The 19,050-nt window shown below is 50.8% G+C and overlaps 1 protein-coding gene across 1 annotated transcript in view; it reads left to right on the forward strand.

Annotated features, from left to right (window-relative positions):
• The window catches only part of ARID2 (AT-rich interaction domain 2), a 1,055,333-nt gene that overhangs the window by 1,019,932 nt on the left and 16,351 nt on the right, over positions 1-19,050 (forward strand). The window lies entirely within an intron of this gene.

Consider the following 19,050-nt stretch of genomic DNA (forward strand, 5'->3'; position numbering starts at 1 on the left):
AGGGCTGCGCCTTCCCGACCCCTCCAGTGTGCTTTTTGCCCCGTTCGTGGCTACGTAAGGGGCGCCAACCAAGTCTGGCCCAGCCTAGCCAGCGGTTCACCGGTTCGGCCTCTGCATGGCCGTGGGACCTTGTGACCTCGCATGTCTGGGAGCTAGCGGGTGGGCCAGTCCACCGTTTCCCCCCTGCCACAGCCTCCAAACCCTCCTAGTCCGACATTTCAGGACCATCAACGGCCAGTGGGTGGCAGTAGTCGACTTTACCTCCCCCACTGGCAATCCCTCACGTCGGACAGGTGGGTTTTGCAAATAGTTCAAAGGGGCTACTCCCTGCCCTTCGAGCCAACCCCTCCCTCCATGCCACCGTCTTTCAACTGCATGTCGGAGAATCATGTGGCGCTTCTCTGTCAGGAAGTCTCAGCTCTCTTGGTCAAGGGAGCTATTGAGTGGGTCCCCGCGCCAGAACTAGGTCATGACTGCTTTTCCCGCTACTTTCTGGTGCCCAAGAAGGACAACGGCCTGCGTCCTATTCTAGACCTCAGGGCCCTCGAACGCTTCCTCCGGAAGGAGAAGTTCAAAATGCTCATGTTGGCTTCAGGTCCTGTCTGCCCTCGACCCTGGAGACTAGATGGTGGCGCTGGACTTGCAGGATGCCTATTTCCATATTCCTGTCCTGTCAGCCCACAGACCCTACCTATGGTTCCTGGTAGGCCACAAGCATTTTCAGTTCACTGTGCACCCCTTTGGCCTTACCAGTGCCCCTCGGATGTTCACAAAAGTGATGGCGGTGGTCGCAGCTCATCTGCGCAAATCAGGGGTTCCAGTCTTCCCCTAGCTCGACAACTGGCAGTTGAAGGCGGGCTAGCCCCAGGCTGTCGTCTCCCACCTCCAGACTACGGCGGACCTCCTGCACTCACTGAGGTTCACTATCAACGTGCTGAAGTCACACCTGACTCCCTCTCAGATGTTCCCTTTCATCTGAACTGTTCTCGGCACAGTGCAGTTGTGGGCCTATCCTCCCGAGCAGCGAGTACGAGATATTAGGGCTATGATACCGATGTTTCAGCCTCTCTTACGGATTTTGGTGAGAATGACCCTGAGGCTGCTGGGCCTCATGGACTTTCTGGTGTGAACTTAGTTCGCAGACCCTCCACCGGGGATTGTATTGCTGAGGTATCTATTCTAAGTTAAGGAATCTATAACTAACTGTCTCTTTCAGATGAACAAGTTACTTTCCTTCAGTAACGATGTATCTGTAAGAGATATAGGTTAGTTGTAGATTTCTTACCCATCCCCCCCCCCCCAATACCATGAATCCGTTCAGTCTAGTGCATATTGAACTCTCAATTTCAAAGCATCCCCCATCTTTACATTTTCCAATTCATTAGATATCTACTCTTCGATCTCATTGATCCACCTGCTCATCGGAGCCGAGATTTCCGAGCCTCTTTTCAGAGCTCTGCCCCCCACCTCCCCATTCATATACTGCCATTTCCCATTGATGACCACCAAGAGTCTACCCAGCCATTGATGCCCAGTTGGTGGCTCAGGGTCCAGCCAATATGTGGCCAAACAGAGTCTTAGAACAGTCATGGCAATAAATAAAAATATGTGGGTATGCCATGACACTTCCTTATCACTCACTCCTAAGACCATCAGCTGGAGAGACAGAGCTACCTGACATCCCAACTGCTCTTCTAGCAGCCTACCAATGTCTCTTTCAAGAGTATCGAGCTTGGGGCAGTTTGCGAACATATGAACATGGTCGGCTGCAAAGCAGCCACATCGAGGGCAGTGTAAACCAGCAGACCCCCCACTTGACAATCTTAGCCAGGGTAATATAGGTAATATAGGTAAACCAGGTTTTAAAACACTGCATTTGTAGGTTGGCAGCAATAAATGATGTCTGAGCTAATGCGAGTCTTCACATTCCCCAATCCCAACTTTTAAAAACCCATGCCAGCGATCCATATGCTTAGTGAGATCAACCATTACCTTTATTTAATGATTTGTACAAGATAGCCAATGATGGTGGAGACTTCAGCCGTAGGTCAATCACAACCACCCTAGAAAAACCACACCTTCCCCCGCCATTTTAACCAAAAAATCTTACTTTTAAGTAATTGAAGAATTGGCTATTCCCCATCATAAACTTAATTGCAATAAAGGGTAGTATCCCCCCTCGTCCACAACGTCCCTGATCTTCCTCAGACACATCTCGTCCCAGTATTTCATGTACCCATCTTTAAAGATGGCTGGGAGTAAATCATTGTTGTACATAGGGGTATAGCTATTCACCCGGCCTAATCCAATTTTTTTCCGGACAGCTGTCCATAGCTTAAATGCACCAATCAGAATTTTAAACCTGACCCTTTTGAAATAGCCAAACTCTATATGGCGCAGGAGACACCCTCTAGCTTCTATACCCAGTACTAATTTGTATATAGAGATAGGAGCATCGTCCTCTACTCTCTCCCCTGTTAGTAGACCAGCCATCTGCTGTAATATTGATGCCCAATAATCCAATTGGAAGTTGGGAACGGCCAATCCACCCCGGTCCCTCGTGAGAGTCAAAAACTTTTAAAGCTCTCCGGGGGCGTTGACCAGCCCATAACAATCTAGAAGTCATCTGATTTAAAGAATTAAACCGGGAACCTTCTACCTCTAAGTGGATGGCCCTAACAAACGATAAGATTTTGGGGAGCAATAACATTTTGATCACATTGCTTCTCCCAATCAGTGTAGGTTTCAAATTGTCCATTCGAGCAAAGTCGTTTTTAACCTTCTGAAGCAATAGGCCCAGATTTATATCGACAATTTTCGCCACATCTGCTGTGATATTTACCCCAAGATACCCCGCATTCAAAGCTACCCGATTGTCGTTTTGCTTTACTGAGCTGTTGATCACAATTTGGGTTTTGTTTTGATTGAGCTTAAAACCTGCAATATGCCCAAAGTTGGCAGCTTCCCTTTCAATTTCCACAAGGACATCCCTGGTGGTAGTAATCGCGTGGTCGTCAGCATACGCTAGAATCCTCGTGACCCACCCCCCCACCGCCTAATTGTGCATAGATAAAAATCCAGTTGTTTCCCTCGATCTTCCTAATTAAAGAGTAGATGTACAGAGCAAACAACAAGGAGTAGCAGGGGTATCCCTGTCGTGTTCCCGGATTGATCGTGATTGAGTCGGACAGGTCACCCATTGCCACAATTCTAGCAAATTTGTTCCGATACATCGTCTGTATAGCATTAATAAAACCTCTCCCCAGGCCTTTCCTATCCAATATAGCCATAAAAAAGGCCAGGAGACCCTATTGAAGGCTTTTTCCATGTCCAGCAGAGTTAACGCCCTATGGGTCTCCGGCAGTCTTTGAGGCATCAAATAATGCAATAGTCTGTCGAATATGGTCAACTGTACTACGTCCGGGGACAAAGCCATGCTGAACTGAAGAGACCAATTTCATAATTACCCTGGCCAGTCACCTACCTTTAATTTGGCGTACATCTTAAAATCACTATTTACCAACGTAATTGGGCAATATGACCCAAGCTCAGTGACTGGTTTGCCCTTCTTTAGGAACACAACTATGATAGCAAACCTCCTTGAATCTGGGACTACCCCCCCCCCCCCCTTATTGTGCACTCAAAAACACATCCCTCTTAAATTTGTGTAGACTGGGGGCAAGCTTTTTATAGAATTCTCCCGGGATAGTCGGTTCCGACCGCTTTCCTTGTCGGGAGTGAATTAATTGCCCCCCCTTACTTGATCCCCCGTAATTGGGGCCTCTAGTACCTCCCTCTCCTCCAGAGATTCCCTTTCGCCTGGCAGTCCCATTGGATATTCCTCTATTTTTGTCCTCACAGTGGATGTCCTTCGTGTACAGCTCCTGGTAAAACCTCTGAAATGAAGTGCGCACAGCAGTTGGTTCAGAGATTGGGCCAATAAAAGGATCCCTGATTTCAGAGATACCCCCCTGTACAATCCTCTCCCTTGTGCGCATTGCTAGTAAGTGCCCCACCCTTTCGTTATTTTCGTACATTTTACTGCGCCAGGCCATATATTTCCCTGCAGATTGTTTTGCAGAGAGATTGATTATAGCCGATTTGCCCAATGCGACTCTTGATTGTGCTTTATCGATGTCTCCCCCTCCTGCAATTGTCTCGACTAGCTGCCTTTCTGCCTCCATTAATTCCTCATATAGATCTTGCATGAGTTATTTCTCCTTCCTCTGAGACGCCCCCATATCTACTTGTCTCCCCCCTTATCCCTGCTTTGAGGGTGTCCCAAACCACATCGAGCCGGGTTCTTCCTTTGTTCTCCGCTATAAACCTAGGAACCCAGATCTTCATATGTTGGACATACCCATCGTCGTAAAACAAAGCCCTATCGAAAGTCCAACGCGACATCGGGGAGGGGTTAGCCTGTATGTCCACGTCTAAAACCAATGGATTGTGGTCGGACATGACTCTAGGATATTTATATATGTGGCAAGTCTGCGCCATCACCTGGGACACATGGAAATAATCAAGCCTAGCATGTACCTGGTGCGGGGCAGAGAAGAAAGTATAGCCAGGGTCCCCTGGTTCCTGCATAGCCAATGCATCCAATAACCCATGCAGCGCGCATAAGTGTGCTAAAGATTTAAAGACTTTAGGTGTACGGACTTGGTATGATCTTCCCCCTAGCATGCCCCCTTGAAAGTTGATATTTATATTAAAGTCTCCACAAACTATTATGGGAAGCAGCCACCTAACTAGCTCGAGATTCAGCCACTCAAAGCAGGATCATCCAGTACTGAACCGTACACTGAGCTCAAAGCGAAAGAACAATGATCCGTGCAGCTTTGCGTGATAACCCATCTGCCCATTTTGTCTGTTCTGGACCGCGGGACCCTGGCCGTCCCCTTGGGTGCCATAATAGCAGACCCCTGTGTTTGTGTCCCCTGGGATGTACTAGAGACCAATTGATAGGCTGCCAACTCGTCGACTTCCCGTCTGCTTGCCTCAATGTGTGTCTACTTGAGGCACACAGTGTCTGCCTTCAAATGGTGGGGCGTGGCTTGACGCCGATGTAGGGAGCAGCGGACCTCGGAGCTCCTCCGTGGCCTCCCTCCACTGCAACTAATCCTGAAAAGCTGGGGTGGCCCCTGGCCGCATAACCTGTGGCGGAATACCTGGTGCCCGTCTGGGTGAACTCCCGAGGTGCAAATACAAATTGGGTAGACCTGGAGGTATTTTTAATATCACCCATCTGGTTCCCTGCATAACCAGTTAATACTTTATATAAGAACTCCCATAACATCTTTGGTTGAGTCCGCCCAGGTAGTACCATCTTACCTGGGTGTGGAAAGACGCCTATGATGAAGCATGTCACTACTAGTGAGTGAGGCGTCTTCTCCAATATCTTTGGATATCCCAACACCCAGAGCGGTTGTGTACCATGACAAACCATTTTGTCAAGGAGCCTTGTAGCAAAACTCATTTTTGATGTCTGTATATCCTGTTGGAGAACAGACAACAGCAGTTGCCCAACAGAGAGCTGCTGCCTGGTTGCTGAAAACCTCTGAATGGTGCTGAGACTACGTTGCTGACTGGGCTAACTCCACGGCACTGCTGGAGGACTGCTGCGTGCCCCTGCGGGACCTGAGGTAACTGCTTATAGGCCTTATGCACCAAAGCTATCCCTCCGGTTCATGTGAGGTGGGCTTCTCCGCCAACCTCTGTGCGGTGGTGCGATTACGCCTAATGTGGGGCATCAACGGGAGCTGGAGAGCAGAGGTTATTGCATCCATTGAAGGGCGCCCAACTATACCCTGGCTTGGGGGTTTAGGGCCTACGTGACTCCTGCGTCATTCCACTACTTCTTGCAGCATGCGGCACGATGGGAAGAGTGTCCAGAAAAAAGGGGTTTGAGGTCCTGCGGGTGGACGAACCGGAGCAACACACGGACGAAGATGAGAGTGCGTCTGGAGGGCGGGCAGAGAAACACCCTTGCCGACATCATGCAGGCCATCACCTCCTCGAGAGAAGCGCTGGAGATGAAGATTGACGCCCTAGGGACGGATCTCACCCTGTTAAAGGACGACCACCACAAACTTAAGGAGAGAGTGACTAGCAATGAGAATACCTTGAAGGACATTCCAGAAACGGTCGTCACCCTACAGCATGCCCTGAAAGCGGAGGAAACCAGGATTCAAGTGTTGGAAGTGAGGGCTGAGGACAGTGAGGGGCACTCACGAAGAAATAATCTGCGCATAGTAGGGGTTCCGAAACGTGAAGAGGAGGCTGATGCTGTCCAGTTCTTGGAATCTTGATTAAGAGCAGAGGTGGCCTCGAGGGTCTCTCCCCCTTTTATGCCCTAGAGCGTGCCCACAGAGTCCTGGCCAGGTCGCCTAAGCCTAGTGCCCCGCCCGCTGGTGGTGCGGTTGCTTCATTATCGGGATCGAGATTTCCTCCTACAGCGAGCCAGTGAGAAACAGTCCCTACAGATCGGAAACAGCAGGGTGATGACCTTCCTGGATTACACTAGGAAGGTGCAACGGCAGAGATCTCCCTTCCTGGCTGTTAAGCGAAAGTTGCGCCAGCTACAGCTCCCCTATGCCATGTTGTTCCCAGCTCGCCTTCGAGTGACTGCGGATCTGGAGATGCATTTCTTTCTTACCCCGCATGAAGCTTGGGACTGGCTAGAAACTAGACGCAGCAATGGGCTACGCTCTCCACATTTGGATTCGGCCCGACGGAGGTCAGCCACTTCGTCGCCTTCTCGGAGGGCCCCTTCGCCTGCTGGACAGCCCCAAGAACGTGATAGGGCGGTGCAGGCAGTGACGGAGATTAGTCATGGAGATGCAAGCCCGTCCAGCAATACCACGGACCCTGAACTGGACAGATCTGAGAGTTCGAGATCAAGCAGTGCTCATGGGGCCTCAGATACTGAACTCCTGGTTGTCACACCACAAACAGCAGATGGCGTGTTCAGCTGATCGGACAACAGGTCGTATGTGAAGGGGATTTCCTGTTGATGAATGTTGGGCCTTGATATTAGATGCTCAGTTTGAGGACTGCCGGAGGACACACCTGTACTATTGGTGCTTACCGCGTGTTCTATGTCTGTGGGGGAGGGAATGGGGGGGTTCTGGGTCCAATGGAATCGGAACACATTTTGCCACTTCCATGATTCACTGTTTGAGTGCCTTAGTTTTGATGGGGACTTGTTTGTGTAAGCCTGTCCTGGAGAAAGGGAGTTGGGATATTTTTCTTGTTGGGGGGGAATTGGTTTGCGGCCAGGCATGTCGCTATAGGAGAGTTACACTGAGAGACTGGGGATTGTACTATGGGTCCCACTGTAGGTACCAAATGCATAACCTGGAATGAGCCGACGGCATAAAATCCATGCTCATCTGGTCAGACGAGGAGTGCAAATTGCATTATTGCAAGAAACCCATCTAACGCAGAAGGAATGAGCGGCACTGCAGCGCCGCTGGTGAGGTCAGGTGTTTCACACTACGTATTCAGCTTTTGCTAGAGAGACCCTAATATGGGTGCGGGCGGGAGTCCCCTTTCAATGTGTCAGACAAATTATAGACCCAGAGGGCAGGTTTGTGATGGTGTTGGGGCGCCTGGATGACCGAGATATAACCATAGGGAGTATATATGCCCCTAATGTTGATCAACCAGCATTCTTAGCTCAGCTTTCACAGACACTAGTGAAGGTACTGACTGGGTTGGTACTCCTGGGAGGGGATTTCAATAGCATTGTTGATGTCAATGTGGAGACACAGGGTGACCGGATTTGCAACGACATTGGGGGTTGACAGACACTGGAGAGCCCACCATCCGATGGAGAGGGACTACTCTTATTTTTCGGCTCTACACGAGCTGCATGTTCGTTTAGACTCCATTCTCTGCTCCCCGGACGTACATGTGGGGATCACTTTGAGTGAGTACTTAGCTAGCACTGTATCTTATCACAATCCCCTACTGATCTCCTTGAACTGGGTGCGGACTAGGCCTACAATTCCTAACTGGCGACTCCGACCGGAGGTGTTAGTCGATGTTGTATTTCAAACCACGATAGGCACTGCTATAGAGAATTATTTCCTGAATAATACTAACACAGCTACCAGCCCCCTCATTGAAGGGGCTGCTTTTAAAGTTGTCATTAGGGGGCGAGGCAGTTGGTGTATGGAGGGTCCTCCTGGGGGATGTGCAAAAAGCGGAACAACGGCTCCGAGACGCAGAAAGGGATAGGCTGGAGAGAGTGGACAGGCAAGAAGATCTACTAGAGGCCAGGGAAATGCTAGCGGTACAGGTGGAACGGTTGAGATGCTTTGACTACAGGACTTTTGCGGATCGGTCCCATGCTGAGAGAGACAAGTCTAGGGCGTTGCTGGCTTGGCTGGCCAATCCGGCGCGTAGAGGGACGACGATCATAGAATTACAGGGGAGGGATGGTGTGAGTCATTATGGACAACAGGATATAAATGCTCAGTTTTTGGAATACTATACTACCCTGTATCAGAGTCAGCTAGACCCAAGGGTGTTAGAAGAAGAGGGACTTTTAGATGATATTGAACTGCCTCAAATTGATGCAGACGCAGCGGAGATCCTAGGCCGTGATATAGAACTAGGTGAGATCATGGGGCCATAAAACACATGGCCAGAAACAAAACTCCTGGTACGGATGGACTCCCTGTTGAGTTCTACTCTACATATGTAGACGCTTTGGCACCCCGCTTGATGGCCCTTTACAATAGATCGAAGCGTGATGGGTGTTTGCCCATGTCGCTAGGGAAGCGGTAATTATACCGCTCCTAAAACCGGATAAACCAGCCTGGGATCGCACTGCATTCCAACCCCTAGACATGCTCAATCTAGATTATAAGATATTAAGCCGCATCTTGGCTAGCCGCCTGATTATCCATATGACGACACTTGTGCACATGGATCAGGGAGGTTTTATTCCGTCCTGGAACACAGCCATGAATATACGACGACTGCTGGACGCGCCCACCTATGACAAAGATGATGCGTGCATCTTATCGATTGACATAGAGAAAGCCTTTGACAGTCTCGAATGGCCATATCTTTTTAGAGTCTTGAGGGCCTTTGGGCCAGGAGAGGGAAACGTAGCCTGGACAGCAATACTGTATAAGAGCTCCACTGCCAGAGTTTGCACGGGAGGTTTTATCTCAGAGGCCTGTGATGTAGGCAGAGGCAAAAGACAGGGATGTCCGCTGTCTCCCCTCTTGTTCGCGTTGGCAGTGGAACCTCTGGCTGTCCGTGCACGATCGGGACGGTACTATCGGGGGCTGGACGTGATGGGCGAACCCCAATTTATTACATTATATGCAGATGATCTTCTAATGTCCCTCGCCAACTCTGCGGACGACCGGCAAAGTGCCAAGGAACTACTCAACAGGCTGGGAAGAGTGGCGGGCCTCAAGGTCAACTGGAACAAGACGTGCCTTTTCCCTGCTTTAAATGGAAGGAATGACCCACCGGACGCGTTAGATGTAGTATGGGAAAGCAGATGCCTGACTTAACTGGGAGTTCGCATATGTCACACAGCCGCCGATTTGTTAGAAGGTAATGTCGGACAAGCGATACGAGCCACCAGGAGTAACTTTGAATTCTGGGGGACTCTCCCGCTATCAGTGGCAGGACGGGTGGCACTGCTAAAGATGGTCACACTACCGCGATTGCTCTATTATTTTGGCTCGTTAACACTATAGGTCCTGTGAAAATTCTTTACCCAACTTAACACCATGATCACAGGATTTTTATGGGGCTCTGGGAGACTTGTAGGTTAACGCTCACCACCATGATGAGACCTAGAAGGGAGGGGGGCTTTGCAGTGCCAGACTGAGGCCTACTATCACGCAGCCCAACTACAGTGGTTCATGAAGTGGATGGCGGGGAGGCTTCACAGTGAGGAGGGCAATGGGAGTACAGATCCGGATCTGATACAGCTCTCCCGCGTGCTGCTGCGGCTCCCCTTGAGCGAGAGAGAAGCCCCAGTGGACCTATGGGTGCTGCGCCAATGCTGGAACCGAGCTCGTAGAAGAGCCCAGCAGGGACCCCCATATGCGCCTGAGATTCCGCTGTTGGTCTGCGAGGCCCTACCCCATGGAGGAGATTGCCAGGGACTACCATCACCATCACCAATCGTTCTGTAGTGTGCACTAAGAAAGGTAAACAGTATTTTATCCAATTAGATACAGTTTACTAAATTGTGGAAGTCTGTACATTGTTCTCCCTTAAAATAACAATCAGGATCTCATTGATAAGCACTGCACTGGTCCCCAATACAGCTGTGGAGCAACTTTCCTTTTTGCTCCCAGGCCACCAAACTTTTGGCGATATTTATTTTATGGGACATCACACATTACTATTTCAAATTATGCCCTATGAACAGAAAGGAAAAATTACACAATGGTACAAATCATTTACTTGGTTGAGTAAATGCCGCCTTTCTACTGTAACAAAATACCATAAACAATACATGTATTTCTCAAAAATCCATTATTTTTTCTTGTCTCATGTTATGTTTTATTTTATTTGCTAGAACAGAGCATAGTCCAATATTTTATTATATGATAACCATTAAGTCATCATCTTAAAAATAAGTCTAACAATAGGTAAGATAACAAGCATTGGCATAGCCAATAGGTCTCGCCTTTGGGACCTTATAAGTGTTTAGCCATGCAACAGTTGATGTTGTTGCACAAAGGATATTGTGATGCATAACTAAATACTTACAAGGTCCCAAAAGCGAAACCTATTGGCTATGCCAATGCTTGTTTGCCTGTTGCCTACCAGATACCCCCCTTTTATGCCAGTTGCCTACCTGCTGATGCATCCTTCACCTATGGGCTGCTCACGCTACCCTATAGGAGTTTATTTTCTATGCTTTGTGTGGTTCTTCCATCCACACGGAATGCTGTGTGTGTTCATGTCTTCCACATGTCTATCACTCTTACTGTAGTCCTGTTTTGGGTACTTATGATTCTTGCCGTCCGCCCTCTCACATGTCTTGTGAAGGAGCGGCTGCGTACATCCTGGCCAGGGGTCGGCATCCTGCCAATTCTGCCCCACGTATCTTGGCTGGTGCGGGTTCAACAGTGCTTTTCCCACTGTTGTGCATACTGGGCCAGTATTCATAACAGTCATTTCTCTGGGTTTTACTTCAGTCCACACATCGGATCCTGAGGATCTATAGGACCTTGGCTCATACCTCTTCTTTACGAAGCCATGAACTCTCACTTCTGCAACGACATTTCTAGGTTTATGCGTGCTTTCTCTCAACCCTGTATACATACAGGGGTTTTCGAGCTGTTCTTTAACGGCTTGTGGTACCTTTGCCTCCCATTGTTTTCCGCTCTTTCAGAGCTTCATGGGTGGGTGTGACAGCGCTGGCTTGCAGTCCCCTTTGTGTTTTGTCACCTTGCTGACCGCTAAGTTGTCTCGGGAACTTTGTGGGGTTCAGTCACAGGCCCGCCTCCTCTATGGTTATGGTTTTGGTATCTATTCTAAGTTAAGGAATCTGCGGCTAGATGTCTATCAGATGGACGAGTTACTTACCTTCGGTAACAATGTATCTGGTAGAGACACAGTCTAGCCGCAGATTCCTTAACGCCCGCCCGTGCTCCCTTTTCTGCGAGGACCTTTTCAGGTTGGGCTTCCTGCATTCGCCTCCCTCCAGGTGGCTGCTCTTTCTGTGGGTTGACATCTTTCGCTTCACTCCTACACGGAATGCTTCGTTCTGCTTTGCTTGCGCTACTCCGCCCATTCTCGTAATTGGTCTGTAAGCTCCTGTGTCATGTGCCTTTGTCATCCCTACGAGCTGTGTTGTCTAGTGTGGGATCTACTCATGTTTCCCTACCCCCCCAGCTATCCGCTTCCCAATTGCCTTGGGGGTCTGTTATCTCCCCTTCAGTCCATTGGTTTCAAGTCTATTGGCTCTGCCTCTGGGTCTATTACTGGGGATGCCACGTCCCTTTCTGGTGCCATCCTGTGGTAGATTGTCCTTGCTCATGTGTTCCGGACTTGTTGTCCTTCACGATTATGTATTGTAGTTGCAGACTTTCTGTCTTCTGCCATGATGCTTTTTCACATCATCATCTTCCTCCGGGGAAGATTTAGCCTTGGCTTGTGCTGGGTTGTTTCTCAGAGCGGTGCTCTGCTCTTCCCTTCACTACTTTCAATATACAGTGCCTGGCACTGTCCGTTATGGTGCTATTTTTCACCATTCGAATTCTTTTGCTTTTCATCTTTTTTGTACACTGTTCCCATAATCTCACAGTTTTTAGTGGTGGCTCCGCGTTGAGGCGCGGAAAAGTTTCTCCAACGAAAACTGACGTCAGCGCGCTGGGAGGGGCATATATGGCTCCGCCGACGTCACGTCTGTGGACGACGTCAGGGTAGAGCCATGCGGCGCTGCCCCCTGGTGCGCAGAGGTGCTGATGCGGAAAGTTTTCCGGATCCAGTCTGACGCCTGGGGATATTCTAAGTTAAGGAATCTGCGGCTTGACTGTGTCTCTACCAGATACATCGTTACCGAAGGTAAGTAACTTGTCCTTTTGTGCACCAGTGGTCAGTGTTTTGCATGGCTCTGGGCTTCTGGCGTGGAATGTCGTGTAAAGAACTGATGTCAGCGTGCAGGGGTGGCGTCTAAGTAGATACCACAACATCATTCCGGCGACCACGACGCGAACGACGAACGCGGAGTCGAGGGACGCCACCTACCAACGCGCAGGGGTACTGCTGAAGAAAACAATTCTCCAGATCCAGTCTGACGCCTGGGGGTAGTTCTAAGGTGAGGAATCATAACTAAGCAAAAACCAAAGGAAATGATGGACGGAGTGTTGAACATTGCAAGCACTCACCCCCAGTCAACTGATCTGGGTTTAATCCATCACCGTTCTTTAGCCCACTCTGCCACCCCAGTTCAGACATGGCCATATGCAAATCAGTCTGACCCTGTGCCTCATGGGAACAATCCAGCCCGAACTGCCAAGCCATGTCTTCCCTGGACTGGAAACAAGCTTCCTAGGACCGGTTTCTGGCATTTCAGTCGTCTTCAGCCAGGCTTGCTTGAATCCAGTAGCAAAGTGAGCAAGGGACTCACGTCTGAGCATACCCTGCCAACTTATGGCGAACAAAGCAAAAACCAAAGGAAATGATGGACGGAGTGTTGAACATTGCAAGCACTCACCCCCAGTCAACTTATCTGGGTTTAATCCATCACCGTTCTTTAGCCCACTCTGCCACCCCAGTTCAGACATGGCCATATGCAAATCAGTCTGACCCTGTGCCTCATGGGAACAGTCCAGCCCGAACTGCCAAGCCATGTCTTCCCTGGACTGGAAACAAGCTTCCTAGGACCGGTTTCTGGCATTTCAGCCGTCTTCAGCCAGGCTTGCTTGAATCCAGTGGCAAAGTGAGCAAGGGACTCACGTCTGAGCATACCCTGCCAACTTATGGCGAACAAAGCAAATGCCAGAAACCGGTTTTCTGGGCATCCTTTGGCCTCATAGACCAGTTATTCTTGGTGAGCCTCCCCCCGCCACTGAGATTGTGAGGGTGAATTATAGGATTTTCACTTAGTAGCTATATCTCTTTTGACAACAGTGGTGGTGACTCCCAACGGTGTTTAGTCGACCCTCATGTCCCCCAGATCCTTTGAAGATGCCCAGGAACAAATATGGTGACAGCTCCACCGTTCAGCCCAACACCTCCGTCACTTCTACAGTGATGGTTCTCCAGTACTTCACAATGATTGGACACATGCAGACCATTTGCTAGAAATCTGTGAGGATGTGCTGACATCTGAAGCAGGCTGGGATGAGAAGTAGGTGTGTAGTGGGTTCGGGGTTAAATAAGCACTGTGTAAGTAGTATGTCTGTGCAAGCCGCAGATTAGAAGAAATCGCAATAGTGCAAGGGGCCATCAAAGCATCTCTGCAATCCTTATCGTCCAACTGTCCCACCCACTCCTCCCACTGGGCCCGTAGGTGTAAGGAGTGTTGTGTATCAGTGTCCGATAGATCTGATAGATATCACCTTTCAATTGGGCACCCATCCAGATCGTCTGCATAGAGAGCGATACAGTTATCATGTCCCAGATCCCACTCCCAGCCCCACACCTGTGCATCACTGTGTATAAGTTGTGCGAGAGGCTTAATGAGAAGGGCAGACAGGGGACATTCTTGTTGGGTACCACAGCCAATAGGGAACGGATCCAAGACCATGCCATTAATCTGTACCTATGCAGTTGGACTGAAATAAAGTAGTTTGACGTAATTACAGAAGCGAGGTCCCAACCCTGCCTTTTGAAGGACCTGTGCTAGGTAAGTCCAGTCTACTGTATCAAGGGCCTCCTCAAAGTCTATTAACAGTAAGGCTAAGAGGTCCATGCACTGTTTCACAGCAATGCAAATGTTAACTTTCTTGATCCTTTACTGACTTAAATGCGAGAACTCAGCATGGTGCATCTTCCCATGATTGGATACCCTATTGCAGCAAGGAACAGTGGACTGCTCAAATGATGTAACAGTTGGGAAAACACACAAATTGCAACTGTAATTGCAGGGAAGAAGGTTGTGTTTTGATGAGCGCTTTACATCTGGATAGTTGGGGAACAGATGAGTGTAGGGGATGGAGGGGATTTGGGTCTGTTTTTGGGGAACAGTATAATAATCAGCAAAACATATTATGATTAACAGGATTCAATGATGTTGCATAGGTAGGTGATACACTGATTGCAGGATGGTGAAAGGTAAAAACGGAAAACTGAATGCTGTTGTGGCTGTTGTACAGCAATTTAATTAGAGTAATGTCCTGGTATACGTAAGCGGACCCTGCTTTACCCAGTGCCAGCAGGAAGAGACATAAGAGTTTAAGTACGGGTAACAATAGCTACACTGCAGGCGAGGTATACGGTGTGTTTTATCTTTTTTGGTGAGGGGAGGTTCGCCTACTCCTTCCTTCCCACTGCAGGTCTAACGGTGAACACCAATAATGAGAAATTTGGTGGGGTCCAAATTGATGATCAGATCCACTTAGTGCTGCCCCATTGAAGTCATCACTTAAAACATTTATATGTATTTCTGTGGCACACACTAATCTGAAAGAGACAATTGGTTATGGATGCCTCACCTTCGAATTACCCCCATGCTTCAGACTGGATCTGGAGAATCTTTTCCTCAGCAGTACCTCTGCACGTCGATAGGTGGTGTCGGTCGACTCCGCCTTCATCTTTGACGTCGTGGTCGCTGGAATGACGTTGCGGTATCTACTTAGATGCCGCCCTCGCGTGCTGACGTCAGTTTTTTCTTTTTCCGCGCCAGCCAGCGCAGATTCAGAGAGAGCGGTACCTCGAGTCACTTTTTTACTGTTTTTGCAACTCTTGTCGACACCTTGTTTGAGTCGATCGAGTCCTACACGGAGGGATGTCACGTCGGACCGACTTCAAGGCTTGCGACTACTGTTGCAAATTGATGTCGGTCACGGTCCTGGCACCTCGTGTGCCTTTGGTGCCTGGAGTGCGAGCACGACCCGAAGTTGTGCTCCAACTGCCGGGCCATGAACCTGAAGTCTTTGCGGGAGCAGTCCCGAAAGCTTCCCGAGGCCTGGCAGTCCGCTCTGCGCCGTTCGAGGTCCCGGTCGAGAAGGTCGCGGGACTGGTTGCGGAGCTACCACCACCACTCGTCATCGAAGTCTTCGTCTGCGGGTAAGTCAAAGCACAAGAAGAAGGCGAAGAAGCATCTTCGCTCTTTGCGTTCTTCCCCTCCGTCGGCCGTTGGGATGCGGGAAGTGGAAGGTAGTCATCTGGCTACGCCTGCGGAGTCTGTTGGGTCGACTCTGGCCTTCCCTCCCTTTCCGGGAGCCGGAGCGACCCCTGCCCAGCTTCGAAGCTTGTACGAAGCCTTGCATTCCATCTTTGGGCAGCCCGACTCTGTTGGCGTGCCCATGGGCCCCGCGGACTCGGTTGGGGGCTCTAGGCCTTCGTTGCCGGCGGCTTCAGCTCCAGGTTTGGATCAGGATCAGCGCCGGTCGACCTCGTGACACCCACTCCAGCACCGAATCCAGTGACGACACCACCGCAGCCGCCGCCTCCGATGCTGGTTGTGTCCCCAGCCGGCGTCGACCCCAGCCCCCCCCCCCCCCCTTGATGAGGACATGGAGCTGGGCCGACGTCGGGACTGGTGCCAACCGGTACTTTTGTACCCCTGTTCTCTCCTGATGTTTCCGACCGCCCTGAGTGGCTACCAGGAGAGGGTGAGGAGGACTGGGAGGCGTCTGTGAACCCTCTTGCAGAACAGTTGGAGGAACCGGACTGGAAAGAGGAGTTAGGTGAGGCCAGTGGTCTGGATACCTCCCCAGACCTTGGCATGCTATCTCCCCCTACTGTGGCTACAGAGGAGGGTGAATCTTTACGCAGTTGTGTTGCGTAGGGCAGCCGAGGCCTTAAACCTCGAGCTTCCTACGGCGGCGGTCAGGACTAGCCTCCTGACTGAGGTACTTCAACCGGCGGCGGACTCTTTGGAGCCATTGCTGCCGTTCAATGAGGCCCAAATAGACATCCTTTTGGGCACTTGGTTCAACCCCAACACAGGGACTCCTGTGAACAGGATGATTGCCCGTCGCCATAGCTCGACCCCAGGCGACCCCATTTTCCTCTCTTCCAATCCTACCCCTGGGAGCTTGGTAGTCAAAGTCTCAGCATCCAAAGGCGCATTCCCTAACGCACCACCTGTTAGGGAATCGAAGAAGCTGGACCACCTTGGGAAGATGTTTTCTTCCTCCAGCTTGGGACTGCAGTTGGTGAACACTGCATGTCTACTGGGTCGTTACTCCCACTTGGTGTGGGACATGGTTGCGCAGGTGCTGCCACAGTGCCCGGAGGAGGCCCGGGCCGTGCTCTCCCGTGCTGTTGCTGAAGGGAGAGACGCAGCGAAGTTCACCATCCGGTGTGGGCTGGACACCGCCTACTCACAGGGCAGGGCGATTTCCAGGTCAGTAGCACTGAGACGCTACGCCTGGTTGAGGTCCGCTGGCTTTTCAGGGGATGTCCAAGCAACGCTTTTGGACATGCCCTTTGATGGCAGTCGCCTCTTTGGCGACAAGGCAGACAATGCGCTCTATCGCTTTAAGGATTCTAGGGCTACGGCCAGATCCTTGGGCCTCGCTTCCACATCCTGCCCAGTGCAGTCTGCTTTTCGCCCCTTTCGTGGCTACGGAAGGGGTGCCCCACCACATTCCGCCCCGAAGCCACAGGCCTGCGCAAGTTGTCCAGTCTCTGCGCGGCCGGGGACATGGATCCCACCGCCGTGGGTCGGGCCAGTGGGCGGACCAGTCCACCAGCACCCCCTCTGCAGCAGCCTCCAAACCCTCCTAGTCTGACCTTTCAGACCCATCCATCGCCAGTGGGCGGCAGGATTCACCATCACCTCCCCCACTGGCTCAACATCACGTCGGACAGGTGGGTTTTGCAGATAGTCCAAAGGGGCTACACCCTCCCCTTCAAGACTACCCCTCCATCCATGCCACCTCCATTCCAAAGCATGTTGGAGGATCACCTGGCCCTTCTCCAACAGGAAGTTACGGCTCTCTTGGCCAAGGAGCGTGTTCCTCCTCCAGAAATCAGTTGTGGTTGTTATTCCCACTACTTTCTTGTGCCCAAGAAGGACAAGGGCCTGCGTCCTATCTTAGACCTCAGGGACATCAAACGCTTCCTCTGGAAGGAGAAGTTCAAAATGTTGACACTGGCTCTGATCTCGACCCTGGAAACTGGATGGTAGCATTGGACTTGCAGGACGCTTATTTTCACATCCCTGTCCTGCCGGCCTACCGGGGTTACCTGCGGTTCACGGTAGGCCACAAGCATTTTCAGTTTACAGTGCTCCCCTTCGGCCTTACCAGCGCCCCTCAGGTGTTCACGAACGTGATGGCCGTGGTCGCAGCTCATCTGTGCAGATCAGTGGTTCCAGTTTTCCGCTATCTCGACAACTGGCTGTTGAAGGCGGGCTTGCCCCAGGCTGTCGTCTCCCACCTCCAGACTACGGCTGACCTCCTGCATTCGCTGGGGTTCACCATCAATGTGCCGAAGTCACACCTGATTCCCTCTCAGAAGCTCCTTTTCATCGTGGCGTTTCTGAACACAGTGCGGTTTCTGGCGTATCCTTCAAGCAGCGAATCCGGGATATTTGGGCTATGATTCTGATCTTTTAGTCTCTATCCCGGGTTTTGGTCAGAATGACCCTGAGAGGCAGAGATCAGAGGCCTCTGGTCTCCGGCAGAGTCCGGGCTCCATACCAACCTTCTGGAGCTTCGGACAATTTGTCTTGCACTGAAGGCATTCCTTCCCTCTGTCCGGGCAAGAGTGGTGCAGGTGTTCTTTGAAAACACTACCGCCATGTAGTACTGCAACAAACAGGGCAGGGTGGGGTCGTGGACCATATGTCAAGAGGCTCTCCGCCATTTGACATGGCTGGAACATGAGGGCATATCCCTGGTGGTTCAACACCTGGCAGGTTCTCTGAACGCCAGGGCGGACGAACTCAGCCGCAGGTGCATAATGGATCACGAATGGCGTTTTCACTCGGAGGTGGTGCAAGGTCTCTATCAGCAGTGGAGAGAGCCTTGGTTAGATCTATTCGCCCCCGAAGAGAACGCGCAATGTCGGCAGTTCTTCTGGAATTTCCAAGGATGCCCTTTTCGTCGCAGGTGGAGTTCTATACGCCTTTCCGCCTATACCACTTATGCCCAGAGTGCTGAAGAAGATCAAGAGCGACCAGACCCAAGTCATTCTTGTGGCCCCGGATTGGGCACGAAGAGTCTGGTTTCCTGAGCTCTTACACATGGCCATCGATCCTCCGATCAGACTGCCTCTTCTAGAGGATCTTCTTTCACAGCAGCAGGGGACGGTCCTCCACCCAAACCTGTCCAGCCTCCACCTCCTTGCGTGGAGATTGAGCATCGACAGTTGACCGCTTTCGACCTTCCTCCCGAAGTTTGTAACGCTATCTTGGCAGCCAGGCGTCCCTCCACCAAA

The sequence above is a fragment of the Triturus cristatus genome, chromosome 4_1 (genome assembly GCF_964204655.1).
Source record: "Triturus cristatus chromosome 4_1, aTriCri1.1, whole genome shotgun sequence".
Classification (NCBI taxonomy): Eukaryota; Metazoa; Chordata; class Amphibia; order Caudata; family Salamandridae; genus Triturus; species Triturus cristatus.